Source organism: Ascaphus truei, chromosome 10, assembly GCF_040206685.1.
Source record: "Ascaphus truei isolate aAscTru1 chromosome 10, aAscTru1.hap1, whole genome shotgun sequence".
Classification (NCBI taxonomy): Eukaryota; Metazoa; Chordata; class Amphibia; order Anura; family Ascaphidae; genus Ascaphus; species Ascaphus truei.
The window spans coordinates 50,115,665-50,137,929 of NC_134492.1; the positions used below are offsets into that span (position 1 = coordinate 50,115,665).

The following is a 22,265-nucleotide window of genomic DNA, read 5'->3' on the forward strand; positions in this document are numbered from 1 at the left end:
GTTAGATATATATATATATATTTTATATTGCTTAAGGAATTTATGATGTCTATTTTAATCTTTTAATATACTAATAATGTTTCTTTTTATTCCAGCATGGTTTTATGTTCATGTTAGGTTTTGATTATATGCTAGTGTTTTTTTTATATATGTGATTGTTCATTTGTTAATAAAGTTGTTGTTTTAAAAGTAGAAATAAATCTTCCCTAATACTTTGACCATAGCTCAGATGATTGGTCTAACTCTAATTGTTTGACCAATGAGACATCTCTGAGAGGTATTTAAGACCTCTGGGTAATGGCCAAATTATTCCCTGAAGAAGTAGTTAGATCTACGAAACATGTTGGATGTATTAATGCCATAATTTTGCCTATATTCATCCTTTGGATCTGTATCACCATCAGCTTATATTGGCTGCCATCGTGCTAACTGAGCGATCTCTGCGCCGGTAAGAGACTGTAAGGGACTCTCCTTCTTCCTCCCTATTGATTCCTCCATTGCCACGAGAACTGTGACGTCACTCCGCTATACCACGTGACGGAGCGGCATCGTGGCACGCTGTGTAAGCCCCTGCAGCTGCGGAAGTGTTTGCAGAGCAATTCCAACAGCTCTGGACTGCCCTAAGATCATAGCAGCTGGGAAAAGCAGCAAATCTACACAGGAGAGACGGGGGACTGTAGGGGAATTCCCCTGGAGGCAGTATATCGCCGGTTGAGGAGCGGTCCCACTAAGTGTCTGAATCTGCAGTATTACCAGGCTGCTTGAAAGGAATCCCCTTGTGAGCAGCGTCCTGCTGTGTGAGGAGTGCATGAAGGATACCATGCCCCAGAACCATCATAGAGGCTCCTGCAGAGACAGCTGAGTGCCAGACCGTCCTGTTTTACAGCTACAGAGTGGTAACCAGTGTGTTATGCACTAAATGCACATGTTATTTCTATCTGATGTACGCAGATTTATTACCCCTTTAACATTGTAATACATTCTATTACTTACTTCACTATTTGGCGTTGTGCGCTGTTTTCTTTTTGTTTCCATTTCTTAGAGTGTGTGGGGTGCTGAGCCACCCCTAATGTTTATAGCAGCAGACGCCCTTATCAACCACACGGTTATGTTATAATTTAATTATTTAATCACTTATTCACTGTGGTATTGTGGTTTACTTTATTTATATATGGTTTAGTCACTGCACTGTATTCAATTATAAGGAGATAGATAGTAGCGCACAGTTTATTTCTGTTTTTCCAATATCATGTGAATGTATATGTATAACCTTTATTTTCTGTGAAATGTATTTGTGCCTGTGTAACTGTGTAACTGTGCGTTTCTTTGTTCCCTGGGCATGCTGGGCATTAGCCAGCCTACATACCCAGAGATCAGGGTTCAGCTGGTTCCACAAAGGCGTTGAGGACAAAGGAGAGTGGGGATGTGCTGGCATCTGCCGGACAATCTGAGAGCCATTGTCTTCCCCAGACAGAGAGGTGCCTCTCATCAAGAGATATAGCAGGTCAGCATTGAGAACATGGGCAGGTAAGCGCTGTTCTCATTGGCTGATTTGGAATGCCTCCCCATCACACCCGCAACCCGGATTGGCCAACATAGGTGAGCCCTCGCACTGTCATTGGCTGTGAGGATTCAGGGATCGCGTCCTTTGTGGCGCGGTCCCTCCTCTCTACATACCAGTACTGCAGCGGCTGCTGCCTCCGATCAATGGGCTGCACGTGTAAGACCCACCGCCCTGGAAGCTCTGATCTCTACATGTATACGGGTGGATAAACGCCTCCAAGAGAGACGAAGTGAACGCCAGACTACACGTACGCCTGTACCTATATCTCTCTCTCCTTCTTTTGTTCCAGTTCCTGAAGCACCAGACCCCATGCTTCTGGGTACTCACCAGTTGTCCTTTACAGAAAAACAGCGCCGGAGAAGCGAGGGGCTATGTCTTTATTGTGGCCTAGCCGGTCATTTGGCGTACCGCTGTCCTACGCGTCCGGGAGAACGCCAGCGGCCTATAAGGTATGATGGAATTTCTGTGGGTACCATGTCTTCTTGTCCTCCTTCCAAGGAAAATATGCCAAAAAGGATCCTTCTGCCTATCATAATGGAGGGTACTGACTTTCATACTTCTGCACTTGCCTTCATCGACTCTGGGTCTGGAGGAAACTTCGTGGATCAGAATTTTGCTATAAAACACCGGATTCCACTGCTTAGGAAGTTCACTCCCATAGGACTCGAAACGATAGACGGCCGTCCACTTCAACCTGCCTTCATCTGCCTGGAGACTGCGATATTCACTCTTTCCACCAAGGGTGGACAAAAGGAACAAATCTCGTTGGATGTCATTCATTCACCATCGGTGCAGGTAATCTTGGGTCTTCCCTGATTACAATTGCATAATCCTGTAGTTGACTGGACTGATAAACTGCCTATACAATGGCCTGGTGCATGTCATATTCCTTGTGCTTCCCCTCCTCTTTCTCTTGCCGATTTAGAAACCGCTGATACTGTTAAGGGCCCACTTCCTGAGGCTTATATTGCATTCCTTGATGTCTTCGATAAGGTTAGCTCTGAAGCCCTTCCTCCGCATCGTCCCTTCGATTGTCCCATTGACCTCATCCCTGGTGCCATTCTCCCGAAAAGCAGATCCTATCCCTTGTCCATTCCAGAATCCCGTGCTATGTCTGAGTATATACAAGAGAACTTAAACAAGGGATTTATAAGAAACTCCACCTCACCTGCTGGGGCAGGCTTCTTCTTTGTAAAAAAGAAAGATGGGTCTCTCCGCCCCTTGTTACGACTGTGCTGGCCACAAACCGGGGCCGGACCGCGGGGCTGAGGTTGGGTTATGAAATCACCGACCTTAGACCGCGCAGACTGGTCCGGAGTGCAAAGTTCATAATCAAACAGGCCGGGTTCAGGACTGGAGAGGTCAGCGTAGTCGTTGGACGAGCCAAAGTCGGGGTAGGAGAAGACAGGACAGTCGATGGCCGAACCGGGGTCGGGATAGAAGACATCCGGGTAGTCGTAGTCGTAGCAAGGAATCGTCAACAGGAAATCAAGCAGGTCCTCCTGCTTCAGCATAGTAGCTGCGGGGCGGGAGCGGGGTCTGCGCGAGTGGCGTCCACGGCCCATGGTATCGGTCTCAGCGAGAAGAAGGCTGACCAGAGTTCAGCAGAGAGAAGGCTGACCAGAGAGGGCACACCACCAAGCAGCACTGGAAAACCAATGCTTCAGCGCTGGAGTTCAAGCTGGCCTCTGCGAAGGGAGAAAGAGCAGCAGGCCACGGGGTCCAAACAGCAACCTCTGCTAAGGGTAGATGCAGCAGGTTGTAGGCTCCAGGGAGATAGCACACAGCAGGTCTCCAGGGTGCTTCAGCGCGGAAGTTTAAGCTGGCATCTGCGAAGGGAGAAAGAGCAGCAGGCCACAGGGTCAAAACAGCAACCTCTGCAAGAGGAGTATGAAGCAGGTTGCAGGGTCCAGGCTCGCAGGTAGCAGGGTCCAGGCTCTCTGAGAAGAGAGGAAACCAGGCCTCAGCTAAGTAGCTGCAGGCTATGAGGAAACCGGAACGAGTACAACGAACTGGAACAATAAACAGAGTTTAGTAATGAGAGAAAACGAGCCAGGAGGCTTGTGGCAAAACACAGATAACATCCAAGAAGGATTATGCTCGTCAGAGAGGGATTGTGGGAATGCAGTATTTAAAGGCCAGCGGACCAATCCCAGGAGGAGGGTGTGAGGGCACTGCTCCAATGACTGAGTACAAGGCTAGGTTGCAGTGCTAGCCCGCACAGCTGCTGTTGATTGCAGAGGGAATTAGTGAGAACAACAGCACCCTGCAAGGCTACGAGAAAAGCCAGGAGTGGATTCCTCACACCCCTGCATTGATTATAGAGGTTTAAATAAGATCACCCAGAAGAAACGGTATCCCTTACCACTCATCTCAGAACTGTTCGACCGCTTACAAGTTGCCTCCATTTTCTCCAAGCTTGACCTCCGTGGTGCTTACAACCTTATACGCATCAGGGAAGGAGACGAATGGAAAACGACCTTTAACACCCGCGATGGCCATTATGAGTATCTAGTAATGCCATTTGGACTCTATAACGCGCCTGCGATCTTTCAAGAATTTGTTAATGAGATTTTTCGTGATGTTCTCAATTTGTTTGTCATCGTGTATCTTGACGATATTCTAAGTTTTTCTAAATCCCTGCCTGAACATATTCAGCATACCAAGCTGGTACTCTCTCGTCTTTGTCAGAATCATCTTTATGCCAAGATGGAGAAATGTATGTTTCATCAAAGTTCTACTTCCTTCCTGGGCTATATAATCTCCGAGAAAGGATTCGCCATGGACCCTGAGAAATTAAAAGCAGTATTGGATTGGCCCCAACCTACGTCGCTTAAAGCCATCCAGCGATTTCTTGCCTTCGCCAATTACTACTCCACTCTTGTGGCTCCTATTACCACTCTAACCAAGAAATATGTCGATCTTTCCTGTTGGTCTCCAGAGGCCTGTTCTGCTTTTGAATCCCTGAAGAAAGCCTTCACATCCGCCCCCATTCTGCACCACCCCGACCCGTCTCTTCCTTTCACATTAGAGGTCGATGCCTCAGACGTTGCAGCAGGGTCTGTGCTCTCTTAAAGACGTTCTCCCCAAGATCACCTACATCCATGCGATTATTTCTCCAAAAAATATTCTCCTGCGGAGATCAACTATGACGTTGGTAATAGAGAACTTTTAGCGATCAAGATGGCACTCCAAGAATGGCGACATCTAATCGAAGGTACCGAAAAACCTATTTTTATTCTTACCGATCACAAGAATTTATTGTACATTGAGGGCGCTCGACGCCTTGGTTCCTGTCAAGCTTGCTGGGCCTTATTCTTCTCAAGATTTAATTATGTAATTTCTTATATTCCTGGTACTAAGAATTTAAAGGCCGATGCATTGTCTCGTCAATTCCTTTCCGAGGACAAGTTAGACGAAGTTCCCAAAACCATTCTCCCTTCTAAACTCATCATCGCTGCTAACTCTTTTGACATCTTGGACAAAATTCTGGAATCACAGACGCAGGTGCCTGAAGGACTGCAGGTTCCTGAGGGCTGTCTTTATGCGGCAACCAAACTCCGTCGAAAGATTCTCGAGTGGGGTCATGCTTCCAAATCAGCCGGTCACCCTGGGATCCGAAGAACCACCGACTTAATCAGACGTACCTTCTCGTGGCCCGAGATGTTGAGCGACATTAAAGAACTCGTTTCATCCTGTTCAGTCTCTGCTCGGAATAAGTCCGGTCGACAAAAGCCTGCTGGTCTGCTACGTCCGCTTCCCATTCCGGAACGCCCCTGGTCCCATCTATCTATGGATTTCATAGTGGAGCTACCTATTTCAAGTGGTATGAATACCATCCTGGTCATCGTGGATCGTTTTTTGAAGCAGGCCCATTTCATACCCCTCAAGGGCCTTCCTAACTCTGCAACTCTAGCTGATATCTACATCAAAGAAGTCTTTCGTATACAGGGGGTTCCTGTTACAAATTGTGATCCATGGTCAGATACAATTGAATCAAAGTTTTGGCAAGCTTTTTCTCAAAGACTCAATATCTCGCTTCTTTTTTCTTCCGGGTACCACCCGCAAACTAATGGACAGACTGAAAGGGTAAATCAATCATTTGAGCTATATCTAAGATGTTTTGTTTCTGATACACAGGATAATTGGGCTGATTTCTTACCATAGGCTGAGTTCGCACATAACTCTCTTAGGAACGAATCCACCGAAGAGTCGCCCTTCTTTGTCAATTATGGCTGCCACCCTAATTCTCTTCCTATTTCCTCATATATCTCTGGAGTCCCTGCTGCTGTTGCCAGAGTCAATGCTCTTCAAGAGTCATGGAATAAGATTAGGAGAACTCTCCAGGAATCCGTTCGGAGACAAAAGACCCAGGCGGATCGTCTAGAGGCGCCCAGGTTTAAGACAGGAGACAAGGTATGGCTCTCATCCAAGAACATCAGATTAAAGACACCTACCTTAAAATTGGCTCCCAGATTCTTGGGACCATTCAAGATCCTGGAACAGGTTAATCCTGTGGCGTACCGCCTGGACTTACCTCCCTCTATGAAGATACCATCGGTATTCCATGTCTCCCTTCTGAAACCTGTCAAACAGAGTTCCAGGTATCCTGATGTTGTTGTTTCCCCTCCTCCCCCTGTGTTGGTGCATGGTCGGAATTTGAAATTCGCTCTATAATTCACAGAGAGATATATGACAAATAACACAGATACAACACAAACAGTGATTCCCTGGCGCACTATCCGATAATAAACCTGACGAATTGGAGTAGTCCCATGAATCAAAAGATGATATAGAAGAGATCCAGTCCACAATGTCCCGTTCTTTTACACTGGACGCTTGTCTGGAAATACAAATGAAACAACCATTGCACAGTACCCTATGGTCAATGTTCCACACCCCCACCGTTGCTATCTACTTACTTAAAAATAGATAAGAATGGGCCTCAAAAGGTTTCTTTAAATCTCCAAACGATTGGCTCCAACTGATTCCTGCTGCTGGTATCACGATTTACACTTCCAGCATCAGCATCACCATACCGATTGGGAACAAAAAGGGGCACCAATAGTGTAACACTATAACATTTATTATTAAAAAAAAGGACAAGCATAAAAACATGCACTCACATGCCAGAATGCCCTATGCGTGTCCTACAACGTGCCGTCCGCTTCACATGTAAGGATGCCGAGTGATTGCAGGAGGAGGCAGGAGCCGGCGTCATTCCCCGTTTCGTGGCCGCGACTCGGAGCGCCTAGTCCCTCCTCCGATGACGTTCCCCATCAATCAACCTCCTTTCCTTCCACAGGGTCTGCACGTCGCAGCACGTGGAGCTTGCTGTACGTGCTGCGACGTGCAGACCCTGTGGAAGGAAAGGAGGTTGATTGATGGGGAACGTCATCGGAGGAGGGACTAGGCGCTCCGAGTCGCGGCCACGAAACGGGGAATCACGCCGGCTCCTGCCTCCTCCTGCAATCACTCGGCATCCTTACATGTGAAGCGGACGGCACGTTGTAGGACACGCATAGGGCATTCTGGCATGTGAGTGCATGTTTTTATGCTTGTCCTTTTTTTTAATAATAAATGTTATAGTGTTACACTATTGGTGCCCCTTTTTTGTTCCCAATCGGTATGGTGATGCTGATGCTGGAAGTGTAAATCGTGATACCAGCAGTAGGAATCAGTTGGAGCCAATCGTTTGGAGATTTAAAGAAACCTTTTGAGGCCCATTCTTATCTATTTTTAAGTAAGTAGATAGCAACGGTGGGGGTGTGGAACATTGACCATAGGGTACTGTGCAATGGTTGTTTCATTTGTATTTCCAGACAAGCGTCCAGTGTAAAAGAACGGGACATTGTGGACTGGATCTCTTCTATATCATCTTTTGATTCATGGGACTACTCCAATTCGTCAGGTTTATTATCTGATAGTGCGCCAGGGAATCACTGTTTGTATCTGTTTGTATCTGTGTTATTTGTCATATATCTCTCTGTGCATGTATACAGCCCTTGTGGATAGGGTTGTTATATTCCTGGGGCAGCCATTCCCAGACCTGCCACAACAGGTTGTGAGGAATTAAAATTAAGGTTTTCCCTATAGGGGACCCTTTACTATTTATATTTTTTTAGAGCACCTGGTTATTTAAGTAATATTTAGGTATAGGTTTTTAGGTTTGAGCGCTGATCACATGCTTTTAGTTTAAATTTCCTTCACCACTCGCTCTATAATTGACTCAATCTCCAGAGGAAAGGTGCAGTTCCTTGTACACTGGAAGGGTTTCGGTCCTGAAGAACGTTCTTGGTCTCCAATGACCAGATCCACGCTCCCGGCTTGCTCAGACGGTTCCACGCCAGATATCCAGACAAGCCATTTATGGATCGTCTGAAGTTCGATCCTCCAAGGGGGGGGGGGGGGTACTGTGAGGATTTGGGGATCGCATCCCTTGCGGCGCGGACCCTCCTCTCTACATACCAGTACTGCAGCGGTTGCTGCCTCCGCCCCCCCGCTGGTGCGCGCACCCCCGCTCTGTTTACAGAGCGCGCGCACCCGCTGCTCTTCTACCAGGTCACGGACTTTAGCTCTGCCCCCTCGGCTGCGCCGCTGCTGCACGCGGCATGCACGAGTGACGTCGCGCAACGAGCCCCAGCTGCGAGTCAAGATTGCTATGAGCCCTTGTCTTCCTGCAGCCTATCCCTGCCTCCGCTGGGGCCGCGCCTCCGCTCCGCCTCCTGCCTCATAGGTCACTTCCTGTATAAGAACCTGCTCAGTGCTCAGTCTCATTGCGGAGCATAACTTAGTGTAGCCTTTGCATGTGCCTGTCTTGTCCAGCCCAGTCTTGTCTTGTTCTCTGCAGTTAACCTCTCGTGTACCGACCTGGCTTTGCATTTGGATTCTCTCTGGCTCTTGACCCCTGGCTTACAGATAACGACTACGAGTACCTCTCCAACCCCAGACCACAGGCTTACGGACTCCAACTACGTGTACCTCTCCAACCCACGGACCCTGGCAAGTATTGGATTAACCCTTTCTTCATACCCAGACCCAGCAACGCTACAAACTACCTTCTGGGCCCGCCCCCGGTACTGTGGGTGTGTGGCATAGTCCTTCCCACCTCAGTGCCTGGGTCAGGTCTTGTTTGTGGGCTCATGCAAGCGTTACATTGGCCCAACACACAGCATCTGTTATGTGATTGCCGCCCCGTTCTCCATTATTTCCTATGGAGATGGGGAAACTAGAAACGGGGCGGCCAATCTGAGCTTCACAGACTTTGCTGAGACTAGCGTGGAGATGGACTAACTGGTTGTAGGTTGCCTGCCCTTTCTCCTCAGTTCAGCCATTTTGGTTACTGGCAGCCTGCTATATAAGGCTGCAGTTCCCAGTGAGAGTCGCCGAGCAAAGTTCTAAGTTTTGCAGCTCCTGACGGTCTTCGCTGTCACGCCTTTCTCTGTTCCCTGTTTGGATTCCTTTGTTGCTGACCCCGGACCGTGACCCCGACCTCGCTACTTTCTGCCTGCCCTGACCTTTATCTGTCACCTGGACTCTGCACCACTCCCGCCAGCCCTGACCTCTGCCTGCTTACCGACTACTGATACTCTTACAGGACTCTGTCCCTGGGATCTGGTCGGTTAATCTGCATCCCTGCCTCAGCCCTGTGAGTCTGCTTCCTGATTGGAGATGAGCACCGTCACAGGTAGGGGTAGCCAGCCTCACATAATAAAGGTGAAGCCCGGCTGGCTGCCCCAATACCGTGTGTAATGGCCGCCTCTGTAAGGCTCATTTTAGCCAATGTATGAAATGTTTGGTGTAACCCCTTAGAAAAGAGCTAATCACTGTGTGATACGTGGAAGGGGGGAAACTGTATGAATTGGGGAGCAGGGATTGTATACAGTATGTAGAAAAGACCTTTATTTCATGTGTAAATGTATTTCCCCATAAAGTTTAGCAAGCCGTTATGTGATTTCTGTTGGTAGCATTTCTCTGTTTGCAGATCCAGTAATTCATTTAGCTGGGCTGTCTGCAGAGAAATGCTGGGTCGTGACAAAGGCTGAGAGCGGCTAAGTACTCTCAGCAGGGCAGAGCCTTTTGTTCCTCCGAGACACAGACACTGAGACACCTACCCAGCGCCAGGTATAGGGCTGGCCAAGGGAACTGTTTGCCGGGTCTGAGCCCCATAGGGACGATTCCCATTGACAAGGGGCTGTCCCGAGCGCTTAAGCCAGCCCCCTCCCCCCCTCTGATAGGTGCAGCCGGACGAGCTGTCGTCCTCCGATTGGCTGCACCTTCACGATCCGCGCAGTGATTGGTCGGCGGCCTCTGCTCTATGTTAAAGATAGCCATCGGTTGCTATGTAAGGAGAGCAGACGATCAGGGAACCAGAACAATTTTGGAGACGATCAGAGACACGGCTGGCGGGAGATTCAAAAGTGCTCTGCATGAAATAGCACTGTGCGTGACTGAAGTGCCGGGAAGCCAGGGAAGAAGACGTTCAGGGCATTCCTACTGAAGCAGGCCCCTGCACCTAGTTGAGGCTGGATTGTTAGCCTCGGGGCCCCAGTTGGTGTGTGTTTCACTGTGATTATGCATTTTGTGTGTTTGCTGGCTTGCCAGAATAAACTTACATTTATTTAATTATTGTGTCCTGTCTGGTGATGGTGATCCCGGTGGTTTTGATGTTAAAAGTTCTGGTCCGTAGTGACAATAACGTTGAAACATTTTGCCTAATGCTGAAGCCACGTCTGATGAAAAGGCACCTTCTTTGTTTCTCAGAAGGGCGAGAGAGAATTAAAAACAGTGGCTTTCTAATGGGTTAGACACATATAGCAGGGTGCAAAGAGAGAGAAAAAAACACCATCAGTATAAGATTAAGAGTAATTAATATTTATAGTATGCATGAGATAAAATAACACTTACATAAAAAACAGGATCACAATAAATCCAGACATCTTAGGGGAAGCTTAGAAGAAGGGATGTAGTCAAGCATATAAACCGAAGCAATGGCAAGATCCAAAATGCCTAATCGTCCGGTTAGCACTAACAAAAGCAGTTCTTCCGGCTCAGAACACAACCCTTAAACCTTATGCAAATGCAGCCCACAAAGAGGTATATCCACAGCTGCCCGGAGGAAACGCAGTAATGCTTACACTCTGCTGCGTGTGACTTCACCTTGAGAAAGGCAGCACTACAGTATACTGCCGAAACGTTGGTCTCTACGGCACATTAAACCTTGATGATTAAGACCGTGTGCCTGTTTTTTCATTGTATACTGGATCATATTGGGACTTCAGGAGCTCCCCAGAACCAGCGCACCGGCAGCTAAGTACCCCACCCCTGTTACCTATGTAACTGAGTGCGTGTCTCATCCTCTATCTGTGGCTATCAGGACTCATCAGACAAAGAGGACATGACAATTGATGACAATTATGAGGTCAAAAATGGGTGTAAAGCCGACGCTGGTACAGATGTATTCAGACGTGCTTCTTCCCCGGAGGAAGGAAAGCAGAATGCCGTGGCTCCTGGCTGCCGGCAGGGATCTGTTCTGCCGAATGGTACCCCCCTCCCCATAGAGAATGTGTTGTGCCGGGGAAAGCCAAGGGTTCCAAATTTCTGGTTCCCCCAGCCTCGAGAAGCCAGACTCTGGCAACATCTGTAAGTTAGTTTCAGGTGTCCCTTTTAGATAATGTATTAATATTTTTTTTTACAGCCCACCATGGGCAGAGAACAGGATATAAAGTGAGCTGGGGATTTAAAGGTGCAATTCCACAGACGACCAAAAAACAACCTTTTTCTAAACAATGTAACAATCCAATTGGGCTTACTGAAACGAATCAAACTGCGCTAAATTTGTTTCTCATGAAATTAATTAAAACTTGCATTTCTTACGGGTCTAAATGAGGGTGTGTTTGTCAATCAAGTTTTTTTTTCATTACCCTAAGCCAGTAATCGGCAACTAGAGGATCCCAAGCCACATGTGGCTCTTTCCGCTCCTTCTTGCGGCTCTCTGCAAGTTGCCGACTCCCAGCTGCTGCCTCTCCCCCTCACTATACTGGCGGTGGCTGCGGGGTGGCACGGCTGGCGCTGCTCGACGTCTCCCCAGCTGCTTGCCTGCCTCTCTCCTGTACTGTCCCACGCCGGGCTCTCATGCCGGTGTGTGCTGGAAGTGCGTGTCGCAACTTCCGGCGCGAGCCAATGTCACAGAGCCCGGCGTGGGACAGTACAGGACAGAGGCAGCAAGCAGCTGGGGAGATGTCAGGTCCGGTGGCAACAAGAGGCCCGACCAGCCCCTGCAGGACAGTGAAGGAGAGAGGCCCAATGTAAGTGTGTACAGGCATACCCCGGTTTAAGGACACTCACTTTAAGTACACTCGCGAGTAAGTACATGTCGCTCAACAGGAAACCGGCAGCTCACGCATGCGCCTGTCAGCACGTCCTGAACAGCAATACTGGCTCCCTACCTGTTCCGAAGCAGTGTGCAAGCGGGGAGACTATAGAGCCTGTTACACATGCGTTATTTACATCAGTTATGCACGTATATGACGATTGCAGTACAGTACATGCATCGATAAGTGGGAAAAAGGTAGTGCTTCACTTTAAGTACATTTTCACTTTACATACATGCTCCGGTCCCATTGCGTACGTTAATGCGGGGTATGCCTGTATGTGTGTATATATATATCACAAAGAAGACACAAGAAGTCTCAAAGATGAGCACTCGAAATATCCCCAAAATATTGTACTTTAATGTCGTCAATTATAACAAACTAAAACATAATTAAAAACACAAGGCAGGACCCTGAAGTAGACAAAGTGAGTACATATACCACATGGCCAAAGCAGAAGGTCTAAACCTAAACACAAATATCAACACAAATATCAAGCTGATGCAATGCGAGTGTCAGGTGAGATCCCAGGGAAAATCGTTCCCTAGATCATCAACACTGGCCAGTCACACTTGTAACAAATGACCTAAGGGGCACACTGATCAATACACTGATGTCATTCACATGTACCCCACATATACTGCAAGATTAAAATCACAGCAGTATAATTGGCCCACCATACTGGGAAATGTGCAGATAGCTGGGTGAGATATGAGAAGATGGATATAGTCCGTTCTGCAGAATGCACAAAAAAACTAAATATCACTCTCCCAGCTATCTGCACATTTTCCACTATGGTACTTTGCCGAGGTCAGTATTGGAGAGGAGCGGATCGTCGAGATACTTTGCCGGGGTTGGGATGGAGAGGTGCGGATGGTCGTACGTAGTCGAGGTCAGGAGAACAGAATAGCGGTATCAGGAGCAAGGATCTGGAAGCACGACCAGACTGTGGAGGTAAGACAGCAGTGACCACTTCGCACGTAGGAAGGTTTATGCTCAGACGATGAACCAGACGAACGGCTGAGCATATAAGGCATACTGGGACCAATGTGGACAAGGCGAGAGGGGGCGCGTCAGGAGCGCCTGCTGAGATTGGTTCAGGAGACAGGTGTGGGAGGGCTTACAGGCGGAGGCTGGTGACGCGGTACGAGCACGCATACATGACGTGCCGATGACGCTCCCGCGTGGGCGCAACCCGGAGGCGAGGCCAGAGGAGTCCTTATTAATACACACGCGTGATGCGCGCGTGCCCGTAGACCGGCGGCTGGTAGGCGGCCCAGGTGATGCGCCGCAGGAGGTGGGGGAAGCAGAGCACCCGATAGCGGGCCGAGGTAAGCAAGAAGCACGCCGAGGGTAGCAGGACTCAAGGATCCTTACACTCTGTCACTGTGGCCCTCTTTTTGGACTGGTGACACTATATACCTCTGCACCCTACTGCACAGTTTGTGCATCACGTTGTTGGCCTGTCCTGTTGCTGATCACTTCTGCTGTTGCATGCGCTCCTGGGAACACCTTTTCGGCATTTATATCTTCATCAGGCCACTCATTTATCTCTTGAAAGGCAACTCCGTCCAACTGTCCCATCATCATATCAGTTATTTGTGTATCTAGTGCCCGATACTGCACGACCAGTCACACCAACTATCATAGCATCTGCCTCCTCACCGCTGAGCTCTGGCAGCAGGGAGCACAGTATAATGATGGGGTCACAGTGATACAGCCCATACATATTTATTATATGTGCAAATGCCATGGTGGCCGTCAGCCAGCTCCTGCTTTCGACTCCTTAAATCCGGTTTGTGACAGCATATGTGGGTTCTTCCTTCAGCAAATCTATTTATATTGCACCAGATAACAGGCAGGAAACCTTCCCCATAATTCCCAACAAGAGGCAGCAGGAAATCTTGGCGATACTTGGCATTTGAAACTGTTTATTTATAACCTCTCGCATCCATATTAATTTACACATCGCTGTGTGAGTCCTGTTCCTAGCTCCCCATACAGCTCCCAACTGTCCTCCCTAGAACCCTGTGCTGGCCGGTCCCCCCCCTCACCCCTCCCTGACATCTTCACTCTAGCAGCTCGCCTTCCGGCTCCACCCCCTCCCTGACGCCACCTCCCTTACATCCCCTCCCTCCCACGCTGGACGCTCCTGTGAGCGCAGTGGCTCAGCTCTTGCAATGTCTCTGCCTCTCCTAGGGCATTAGAAATAGTCGACTCAGCCACCTGTGCTGAAGCAGGGATATCCTTAAAACCTGACTTGTTGGGGAAGTGGGGGGTGGGGGGTCTTGAATACTGGAGTTGAGAACCCCTGCCCTAACCTTACCTCCTTTCTCTAAAACCTTAACCCGTTGACCCTCTACCTTATCAAACCTAACCGTAACCCCTAATCCTAACGCTAATCACTACCTGGGGGCCGACACAGCCAGCGACTAAACCATGGCGTCCAACGGATCCTGTTTATAAAGTTGTCAAGAGGGCCATATTTTAATCCCATCTCTGGTATAACAACTGCCCTTATCTCGAGATTATTAGCCCCATATAACACATCTTGTACGTTTATTGGGCCATAAGTGATAACCCACCAATGGAGCCCTCTTTGAAGCTCTGGACAGGCCCAGAAAGCGTCTTGGCCCATCATAAACCCAATATCTTGTATTTTCTAAATCAAACTGTAGCTACATTAACCCCTGAAGCACCAGATTAAAAGATTTAATTTCTCATGATATTATCATGACAAATATTAATTAATATTGTTGAGGTATGTGTGGATATACATTACTGTACACCCATACGTAATACAGTATATACCACATTAGTTCACACAAACATATCACTTTAACCACTAAAAACCATAATATACTTTACAATATGTTTCAGAGTTTAATATGATCCCTAATCTATATATTTGTATGACGCGTGTAACGTTTTGTAATGAAAGGGTTAAGTCCGATACTCATTTTATTGCTTGCAGACTATTCCCAGAAATAATGCTCTGATAATCAGAGTCTGGATGTGAGTAACGCCGGCTTTTGAAAGGTGCTAAATATCGCAGCGTTACTCCCGTGCGCTCACAGGGAGGATCAGCGCGGTTAGGTAAACGGCCATTACCGTGTGATTTGCACACGAATAAGACATCTGTTAACATATATCGAAGCAACATTCTTTGCGGTAACTTGAGAGTATCGTAACGCAAAGCCCCATTGGAGATATGCCGTACGGATATTGATACGAAAAATGGAAAAGACTTGCAACAAAAGCTTACAATTCACTTAAAACATTGTCGAAAAAAAGAAGGAATGTGATAAGGTGATAATGTGAAACAGGCGCTGAAACAATACTGGTGATCACCAATCTATAAGTGAATAATAAATACTTATAATAATCAAGTGCGTGAATTAATTGACCAATGATAGTGCAAAAAAAGTGTATATAAGGTTGTAACCCCTGCTCAAACCCTCTGGAAGGGACTGTCTTCACTGGTCCCAGATGATCGATATATGTCCTCACAACCCAGGGGGAGCATAAAGGAAAAAAACAACAGAGAAAACACAAACTGGTGCCGGAAGTGACGCGACGGGACCCAGCACAAACCGGAAGTGACGTATCGCCACGAAAAATACACTGGAGGTGATCCACCCGGCGTCTAGGGGACTCACAACAGCAGCGAGGTGATTGAGCCTGCCTTCCAACGGATGCAAACGGGAGTGCGGCCTGTCCCTGGAGGTGACTCCAACATCACCATAGCGTGGAGCGGACAAGCAGCTGCGGTGAGCGGTGGCCATACCCTGACACTCCTGAGTCACTTGTTACAGTGCTAAACGCTTGTTTTTGATTGTGTTATTGTAAGTGCGCATTTTTTTAAACTACATTATAAAGTAATCCTTTTTATATTGATCTGCACCATGGAGATTTCTTTTTACTCTTCCATGTTCCCATCCACCTGATGAACGTGAGAGGTATCCTGACTACACCTGTACAACAATACAGATTCCACAGACCCTGTCACTGCCCCAAACTTACTGCTATCTTGTGAGTAGGCTGCACACGAGAGCCAAGTTTCACTGCACATTGCTAACTATTAACCTACAGTCTGCACTTAGTTTGTGTTTTCTCTGTTGTTTTTTCCTTTATGCTCCCCCTGGGTTGTGAGAACACGAAAAAAAGAAGGAATACAAATGAATATCTCTTTTTATATATATATTGTTAATGGGTCTCACCATAACTTAAGGTCGAAACGGCTGTCTGTGGGTGGGTTTTCTGGGTATGCACGTTAACCCTGGCTGTGCTCAAAGCTGTGACCATGCAGCAAGCTTAAGCCTATAGGGAACCATGTTACAAAAGCAGCCTGGAGCTCCTCAGCGACGGGACACATGACCACACGGGCTAAGCTCCCCTCTCTTCCCTCTCCCTCCCCCACACCTTTGGTGCCGGTTCACGTGCTGCTTCCCCTCCCCCTCCAGCTTGGCAGAATTGCATGCTGTTTCCCCTTCCCCAGTGTCACGGGGGCGGAGCTAAGGGGATTCAAAGGAGCGCTGGGGAGGGCAGTCTGCTCCCTGAAAAGAAGTTCCCACCCGTCCCTTTGTTTGGGTAATACCACGACAATCGTATAATATATTGTACATTATGTTGTATTTTCTTCTTTTCAGAAATAAGTAAACACGGAAAGGATGTTGATCCAGGGAGTAATCTGATTGCCAATTCTTGGGGTCAGGAAGGAATTAATTTCCCCCCTTATGAGATATAATGGGAGGTTATATCACTGGGGTTTTGTGTTTGCCTTCCTCTGGATCAAAATACTGTAGGTGAGGATACAGGATGGAGTATCTGTCTGGATTTGGCGTGGGTTGGACTTGATGGACGTATGTCTTTTCAACCTCATCTACGATGTAACTATGTAACTGTGTCTGCCATGCTTGAGGTGGGCACTGCATGACATGTGTTGCCTACGTCACGGCGGCTGTTGGGGGGGGGAGTAGGTGTTTGGTAACCTTGCCAGCGGGGGCTCTATGGTGCAGATAACACCTAAAGCCTTGTTGTGGCTCGGGGTAGCGAGTGGGCAGGGCTCATTTGTGCCTGATTCCCTGGGCCCAGTATCGCTTAACGGCCGGGCCATCGGGTTCCCGGCTTGGTAGGTGGGCGGGCCGTGGTTGGTGTGCCATCGGGTGCCTGGCTTGGTGGGTGTGCGGCCGTGGTTGGTGTGCCATGGGGCGCCCGGCTTGGTGGGTGTGCGGGCCGTGGTTGGTGTGCCATCGGGCGCCCGGCTTGGTGGGTGTGCGGGCCGTGGTTGGTGTGCCATCGGGCGCCCGGCTTGGTGGGTGTGCGGGCCGTGGTTGGTGTGCCATCGGGCGCCCGGCTTGGTGGGAGGGCGGGCCGTGGTTGGTGTGCCATCGGGCGCCCGGCTTGGTGGGAGTGCGGGCCGTGGTTGGTGTGCCATCGGGCGCCCGGCTTGGTGGGAGTGCGGGCCGTGGTTGGTGTGCCATCGGGTTCCCGGCTTGGTGGGTGTGCGGGCCGTGGTTGGTGTGCCATCGGGCGCCCGGCTTGGTGGGTGTGCGGGCCGTGGTTGGTGTGCCATTGGGCTCCCGGCTTGGTGGGTGTGCGGGCCATGGTTGGGGTGCCATCGGGCGCCTGGCTTGGTGGGTGTGCGGGCCGTGGTTGGGGTGCCATCGGGCGCCTGGCTTGGTGGGAGTGCGGGCCGTGGTTGGTGTGCCATCGGGCGCCTGGCTTGGTGGGTGTGCGGGCCGTGGTTGGTGTGCCATCGGGCGCCCGGCTTGGTGGGTGTGCGGGCCGTGGTTGGTGTGCCATCGGGCGCCCGGCTTGGTTTGTGTGTGGGCCGTGGTTGGGGTGCCATAGGACGCCCGGCTTGGTGGGTGTGTGGGCCGTGGTTGAGTTGCCATCGGGCGCCCGGCTTGGTGGGTGTGTGGGCCGTGGTTGGGGTGCCATAGGACGCCCGGCTTGGTGGGTGTGCGGGCCGTGGTTGGGTTGCCATCGGGCGCCCGGCTTGGTGGGTGTGTGGGCCGTGGTTGGGGTGCCATAGGACGCCCAGCTTGGTGGGTGTGCGGGCCGTGGTTGGGTTGCCATCGGCCTTTACCCGGGGGGAGAGCACGCTGGCAGGATTGGCACTTACCAGGGTTTATTTGTGTAAATAAAGCCGTGGCCTTTGTACCTCCAGACCTTTGTTGTGTGTTTATTTATATGTGGGTTGGGGGAGGGAAGGGGAGCTTCCTCACAGGCTCCAAGGTCAGGGTTTTGAAGCAAAAGGTGACACTGTGTGCCCATTTGCATGTCATTTCCCAGAATCCCTTGCTGCAGTGGAAGTGCTGTGTGCTGGGTGATAATGGTGAATGGCGGGGTTACAGACCTGCCTAAGACATGCACATGAGCATACAGGAATATTTCCATTTTCGCGGACCGAAACGTTGGAATGATGTCTTGTTGAACTAATACATTATTTTTGACAACCATCTGGAGTGCTGCCTTTGATATTCGTCTACATGCGGTATCGTATTGCCTATTTTACCATACAGGTTTTGCACCCATTCTATTGATTTCTCAGACGGAGTGCCTATGGTTCTTTATCGTATATTGCAAATACGGGAACACAATTAGCAAACGTTGATGCAATGTTTAAAAACAGACATTTTGTTCAATCTTTAAAGGACCAATATAAGGAAATTACATTATAAAGATATACCAAGGGCGTGAAAATTAGCAGCTGTGCAAATATTGTTATTGATGCATAGTAAATACGTGTAAAGAATAATTCAATCTGCGTACGATATAATAGTAAATAGTGAATATTAAATAATACCAGTTATTAATTCCTACAATACACTAAAATGACTGCTGCCAGGGAATATTCATGTACAAGGCTGCAATAAAGTCTCCCTTAGCTATTAATCCCAGTGAGGTAACGTGGAAAGAACAAAGGGCACACAAAGACAGAAACCAATATAGTATTAATGTTTATTGCAGCAAAGTGGTTTCTTACCATTTAAAGCTGCAGACCAAGCAATATCCTACATGTGTTTTTATTTCATAAATCAGTTCTGTACTATAAGCAAATACTTGTAGCATTTAAAAAAAACAACAACTCTGACTTTTTTTATGTATTATAATGTAACAAGCATTTTTTGTTTCTATAGCAACCATTTACAAAGTCACATCCCCTTCCTCTTCTAAAACACGCTCTGGCACTCTCCTTTTTGAGCCCTGCCCTCTCTCTATCAGTGCACCAATTGTATCTAGTGGCTGCCTGGTCACGTGATCTTCTCCACATAACTTTACATCTTTGGTCCTCTTCTGCTCGCACGTATCAGCTGCATCTCTCCTGTATGGTGATTTAATTCATTTTACTAACCTACGGAGTGTCCCTAGTGCTGAGAAGTGTTGCTGCCCACCCTCTTCTGCTGCACTGACAGCCATTTAGTGAACCCCCGAGCCGAATCTTCACCGATCAATCACCGGAGAACAGATCGATCGGCAACATACCCAATGACTTATTGTGTGGATTGTATTGATGCGCATATTAAAGGGGAAAAAATAAATAAAAATAGAAAAATGGCAACTTGGACGGCTGCTTTAAACTCACACCTTTTGGAATATGGACCATGTATTTTGTAGTCTCCCATCAAGGAACACGATTCACATTGAAGTGTTATCTGCTGAGGTGACTCAGGGACTAATTAACCTTGATAGTTTAATATAATTACAATAATAATAGCATGTTCTTGTATAGCGTTGCTAGTTTTACGTGGCGCTTTACAGAGACATTTTGCAGGCACAGGTCCCTGCCCCGCAGAGCTTACTATTTATGTTTTTGGTGCCTGAGGCACAGGGAGATAAAGTGACTTGCCCAAGGTCACAAGGAGCCGACAGTGTCTTGACTCACTGAGCCGCTCCTTCTTTAGTACCATTAAAACTGTAAACATGCTTGTAAACTTGTTTATTCGCCCATTTATTATATTCCTTACAGCTTGAAGGAGTACAGAAAGAGGAAGTGAGCTCCTGCTGCAGCCTTGTTCTAATCATACAGGGGGGAGGCGCCCGGGAAGGAGTATATGGAAATAATCAAAGAGAAAAGCTTCTTCTTCAAGTATACACGCAATCCCTAGATTCAGAGACACTTCTAGAAGTCCCTGAAAGCAGCCATACTCGTATTAGATGTTACACTATACACAGGTGGTGCTGCAGTAGAACATGCTGTTGGTAGATCAGCGATACATACAGTTTCAATGAACAGGTGTCTGCCACGAGAGAGCAGAACTCTTTCACTGGATCAGGGCACCAGACAGGACAAAGCAGTTCAATAAAGAGTACTTATTCTGTCCAGAGCCAGCAGACACAGCACAAAATCACCAACACAGCGTACACTCACCAACACACGGGTGGATCCTAGCTACCGAGGTGTCAGGCACCACTTCCAAGGCTTACCTAGGTTTTGCTTCCCTCCTGTGGGGTAGGGACCGTCCAGACCTCTCTGATACAATACGCTGCTGAACACTTTCAAATTTGTCGCAGAGAAGTCCTGCTCTCCTCTTCTCCGGCGACTCGCAGTCCCGCAGCATTGACACACTTTTACATTTCCCGCTCGGTTAGGCCCCAGCCTCATTCTCAGGTGTCTCCGGCACAGCCTCGGAACACGCAGCTTAGTTCACCTCCACGTCGGGATCAGACTGATTCCCTGCTGCCATTTTAAATCATGGTTAACTGTGCCGCATCAATCACCTCGTGGATGCTGCACGGGAACCTGCAAGGGCAGCCAGGGGGCAAGCCTTTTCAACGGTGTTCTGCAAAAGGCAGTTTGCTGGCTGGATCTTCACCCAAATAAAGAGGCAGCCAACCTGTTATGAGTTGGCTTTCTGGATTCCGTTGGTAGAAAACCCAGATTATTTGAAGGCTAGAACAAAAAGAGAGGAAAGCGCAGAGAACGCTTCTATAGTGCCATTCAATTTATTAAAAACATTTTAAAAAACCACAGGTTATCATTCAACTCACATTTGGTAAGATATAAAAAGGCATTCACACTTTTGGGGAAGTGTGGCACCCGCTGTGGTAAATCTGCATGTCCGATAATGTCCTTCTCGTGCTTGCCTGTTTGGGGCGCGACCCGGTGTAAGTGCAGCCACCCTGTGATCCACCTTTCAAACTGTCTTCAAGTGGGTGTTCGCAGTGTGTGGAGTGTAAGCAGATCCGAAGGACACAGCATGCAAAAATGAACCCTACGCGTTTTGTGATTAAAAATCACTTCATCAGGTGTATGAGATACAAGTTGGGTTTCTGGATGCAGTGAAGAAAACCCAGGTTATCTGGAAGCTAGGCATTTGAGGTCGGTCAAGGTGCAGGGGGACATTGCTAGGGAGAATATCTGTAATGGGGTTGCGTTTGGTAGGAAGGCGAGGCCATTCCAACCGTTTTCCTGACTTTATCACCTTTGAGCATTGTTCCCAAGAAAGGGGGCTTTCCATCTTATCAAGCACCGGTCACATCCTGAGCGTCGCTCAGTGAGTTACGCTACTTTTGATCAGACTGCAGCGGTCTTAAGTTTTCTGGGGATCAAGATTGATACTGTCAGGATAGCGTACAGGCTCCTTGAGGACAAACCTTGGGCCCTTGTCAGGTGCCTGAAACTTTTCATGACAATTAAGAAGGCTTCCCAGTGGCAGTTTCAATCTTTGTTGGGCCAGCTGTTTTTTGCGAACAGAATTATGCCTTTGTTTCTCTTCTTGAAAAGCCTAGCGGCTGCTACGGCAGATGTGTGAAGTGCCAGCACCATTGTGTCTGTATAACTGCCAGCATTCGAAAGGACCGACATCCAACACAGAGCTCCAGCTTTTTATGGATGCAGCCGGGTCGATATGGTTCAAGGGCCTCCTTTAAGGGGACCTGTTGCGTAAGCGTTGGCTGGAAGTTTTGGTTAATTCTTCCTTTGTTAGAAATCTGACTTTTCTAGATTTGTTCCCCTTAGTCATTCTTGTTAAGGTTATGGGGCCATCGGCTCGCCAATAGAAAAGTCGTTTTCTGGACTGACAAAATGGGGGTGGTGGATGTTCCCCTCCGGTTTTAGCACTGTCTCTGTATTTTGTTTTGTTCAGGCGAGGCATGTTCCTGGTGTTGCTAACTGTGTTGCGGATTCTTTGTCTCTAATGCAGCTAGAAGAGTTCAGGAAGTGGGCCCCCAATACAGATCGAGACGAGCAGAGCTACATCCCGGGATTGCTGGACCTCGTGGCGGTCCAGTGATGGATCATTCGGGCGTCTATCGAACCAGGTACTTGGAAAGCTTATATGGCAGCCTGGTGGGAGTATCGTAATCTGGCGTGGTAGTTG

At 48.4% G+C, this 22,265-nt stretch overlaps 1 protein-coding gene across 16 annotated transcripts in view; it reads left to right on the forward strand.

Moving 5' to 3' along the window:
• LOC142503947 (beta-1,3-galactosyltransferase 2-like) overlaps positions 1 to 22,265 on the forward strand; it is a 90,229-nt gene that overhangs the window by 19,730 nt on the left and 48,234 nt on the right. For 13 of the 16 annotated variants that reach the window (XR_012804138.1, XR_012804140.1, XR_012804137.1 and 10 more), the window contains exon 3: positions 22,089 to 22,206. The exons of the other annotated variants lie outside the window; for them this stretch is intronic. The gene's annotated coding sequence lies outside the window, so the exon portion shown is untranslated. The remainder of the gene's footprint in view (positions 1 to 22,088; positions 22,207 to 22,265) is intronic. 16 annotated transcript variants of the gene reach the window in all.